The sequence below is a fragment of the Triturus cristatus genome, chromosome 4_1, assembly GCF_964204655.1.
Source record: "Triturus cristatus chromosome 4_1, aTriCri1.1, whole genome shotgun sequence".
NCBI lineage: Eukaryota > Metazoa > Chordata > Amphibia > Caudata > Salamandridae > Triturus > Triturus cristatus.
Genome location: NC_140585.1, coordinates 184,254,615 through 184,258,523, shown reverse-complemented (window position 1 = coordinate 184,258,523; position 3,909 = coordinate 184,254,615). Strand labels below are relative to the sequence as shown.

At 41.4% G+C, this 3,909-nt stretch overlaps 1 pseudogene; it reads left to right on the top strand.

Moving 5' to 3' along the window:
• Positions 1-1,069: 1,069 nt before the first annotated feature.
• On the top strand, positions 1,070-2,005 carry LOC146853897 (olfactory receptor 5I1-like; annotated as a pseudogene).
• Positions 2,006-3,909: the final 1,904 nt, after the last annotated feature.

Genomic DNA, 3,909 nt, shown 5'->3' with positions numbered 1-3,909 from the left:
TTCCATCATCTTGCTCCCATTTTATTCTCCATCAGAGCTGAATTGACCATATTTTTGGGATTGGATTAGGTTAGGCCCACTTCTGTAATGGGTTAGCGTTTGGTCTAACGCTGAAGCTGGATTCAATAGGGAGGTTATCTAAGACTGCCTCAAACCTGATAGGGCCCTCTCTAAACCCTGGTTCAACAATACACAAAACTCTCAATGAAATAGGCTTGTCTGATACATTCTCTGCACCGCATTCCATATTCATTTCGGACAAACGATTGGTTAAAGGCAAGTTCAGGGATTTATTGTCTGAATAAACGATTGGACCAAGTATTTCACAAAAGGACTGTATTGTCACCAAAGCATCGCAGAGCCAGGGTCCTTTCTCGCTCTGGAACTTACCAGATGAGAAAGATCTCTTCTGTTTCGCTTTAGGGCAGGCACTGTGTGGAGAATGTTGTGTTTTCAGGGAGATGTTTATCACTGCACAATCATTGCTGTTTTTGTTCTTTTGTGCATTTTATAGGTATTATGTTAATATTTTTCATAAACCGATTTTAAAATTTCTAGGCTTTATGAAATGTAATGAAGCCTTATTGTATCTGCAGAAACTTGGTAGTCAGGACGTTTGCTTTAGACTAGTTTGCGCCGTTTTTAAAATCAGCGGTAAAGTGCAGAAAAAATATGGAAGGTTTTTAAGTTACCTTATGGAAGCTGTAACTGTGTCTGCAATGAATAGTGAGACTTTCTGGGATGTGAATAGCTGATTTAGTCCCTTGTGTCTGTCCTTACTGCTTTTAATGTGTTATAACAGCATACATTTTTAAATCATTACTGTTTCAATAATGGTTGTATTTTAAATAATTTTTGATGCAATGTAATGATTTTTATCTTTAATGGATGATGGAACCAATTAAAGATTGTCAGATTCGGATAAAATGACATATATGTTTCATTGTGTCTCTTAACACCTGACCATCATGTGCCATGTTAATTTTGTAAACTTGCCCTCTTTTAGTTTTTCTCTCACAAAACATTTTTTTGTTTTCTTCTTCCATGAAAGGTTCCTAAATCTGAGTCGATGCAAACAGGAAACTGGACTTTGATATCAGAGTTTATTCTCTTAGGACTTACTGAGGACCCATCACTACAGCTTCCACTCTTTGTTTTTTTCCTCCTGGTTTATGTTGTAACCTTGGTGGGAAATGTAGGGATCATGACATTGATCAGTGTGACACCCCATCTTCACACACCCATGTACTTCATGCTCTGGAATTTGTCCTTTATAGATATCTGTGGAGCATCAATTACTGTCCCAATCATGTTGATTAACTTTCTCTCTACGAAAAAAGCAATTTCAATTCCAGGATGTGCAACACAGATGTTTTTGATATTTACAGTTGGGAGCACAGAAGTTCTTCTGCTCCCGGTCATGGCTTATGATCGATACGTAGCTATTTGTAATCCATTGCTGTACCCAGTCATCATGAACAACAGAGCCTGCGTTCACTTTATTGTTTTTATATATTCACTTGCCATCCTCAATGCCCTCATACAAACCACGTTCACTTTCATGCAACCCTTCTGCAATTCCAATAAGATCTCCCATTTTTTCTGTGATATCCCTCCAATCTTAAAGCTGTCCTGCTCCAGAACCACCATCAATGAGATGGTGCTGGTCTTTGTGGCCGGAGTCCTCATAATATTAGCCTTTGCCATGGTTCTCATTTCATATCTACATATTGTGTTGACGGTCCTGAAGATACGCTCCTCCGAGGGGAGATGGAAGGCCTTCTCCACCTGCTCCTCCCACTCCGTCTGTGTGACTCTGCTCTATGTGACTCTCATTTTCATGTATGCCAAGCCTGCCTCACAGACCTCCACCACCAAGGACAGAGTGGTGTCAGTGTTCTACGCAGTGATGATACCCATGTTGAACCCGCTCATCTACAGCCTAAGAAACCAGGAAGTCAAACGGGCTTTGAAAAGAGTCACAGGAAAAAATTAGACTGTATGACTGAAATGATAGGACTTTTACTGGCAGACCACATATCATTCCCTAAAGAAAGGCCATGGAAGTGGATGAAAAGTCAGTTTCTGAAGATTACATTTGGCAGTCCAAATTCCAAATTTATTTTCAGTTCGATAAAAATCATCGACACATACAAAAGTCAAAACATATTAGATAAAAATTCAATTCAATTTTAAGTAACAACTGACAAAATCATCAGCATTTAGTATTAAGTTCAAAGTTGGAACAGTAAAATATTGTCAAAATTCAAAACAACAGTAACCTTCTAGTAATAATTTAAAGTCTAATCCTACAGGCAATTACAATGAATAAAAGCCACCTTTGCTATTACAGACACTAGGATCCAAGCAGGGGCTATGGTACTCTGACGCATTCACCAAACCATGCAGATATGATGAATTTGGACACTGCAAACACCAAAACTGACTTTGTATCAGTTTTCCATATTCTCAGCTATCAGTCAGCCCCAAAGCCCAACACATTAGGCAATATACCTAGATTTCAATCTAAAATATGCCCTACAAAAAAATAAAAAAATGCTCCCCCAATTCATCTGTATAACAGCAGACCAGTCAGAGATTTGACTTGCTAATCGACACAGCTCATAGTGCTGTGTAAGTGGGCAGTGGAAGAACACCATGAGGGACCTTGAGAAAAAGGGAACGTGCCCAAGGTGGGTTAGCATAATACAGGATGTACCTGAATTCTAATACTTGTTAATGTGCAAGTAAGGCTTTGGTCCTGCTACCTGTAGAATTAGTGGACTCTCTGAAAGATGCATCGTGAACCAGCCGCGGCCAGTGCAGGTAGAGCAGTGGGGCGGTGGGACCGGGTGGGGGGGATGTCAGACAATGACGAGGGAAAATGTAAAAAAGAATTGATTTTCCCTTGTCGTTTGTCGAAATCCCCCCCCCACCTGGCCCCACCACCCCACAGCTCTTACCTACATGGGCCGCGGCTGCAGTGTATTTTCTTCGTGACAGCACCTTTGACATTGCTGCTGATGGCTTGGAAGACCACTCCATAGCCCACCCAACCCCAAACTGTTAAAGTCTGTTTAATGTACACCAGCCAGCGTATTTTTTTTTATTGCATTTTAAATCACAAAAACACAAACGAAATGACACCACTGCAGGAGAATTTAGTTGCGCGCAAGACATTATACAATAATGAGCATTGTAGGCAGATGTACATAAATCACATGACAGTGCCAAATTATCTGCAAAAATACACTAGGGCATTAAAAATAAAATAATGACAACAATAATGGTTTACCCGTCTTGCACTTCTTCAGAAGTTTGCGGGGCCAGGCGATATTGGGCAAACAGACCCCAAAAGCTTTTCGGGCGGTTACAAGGCGGGAGCATTTCATTATAGACATCTGATTGGGTGTTACAGTAGATCATATCCCGTTCCCATTCCGCAACAGTAGGTACAGGACCCCTCATCCATCGCAGCGCCAGTCTACGCTTAGGTAACAGGAGGCCCATCGCCGCGAGTTTACGCACATTTTTCTGGAAATGCTTGGTGTACCCTAGAAGCGCCAGCAAGGGATCCGGAGAAAGGGTGAGCCCAATTGTGTCATTCAACATCTGAAGATCTTACCCCAATAAGCCTCCACCTGAGGGCATTGCCAGGCCAGATGAAAGAACCCAGGCCCCGGCATATCACAGAGCTCACAGTTATCAGAATCCCGTAAGCCATATCTAAACAAGCGAAGTGGGGAATAATAAACTCTATTTAAAAATGTAAAATGTGCCAACCTATGTCGACCATTTATGGAACTGTTACTGCAGCAATAGGACCATACTTCATCCGTGCTTGGGACGCCTATATCTGCCTGCCAGGCCTGCCTTACCTTACTGAGAGTGGAAGTCTTAGTGGCTAAA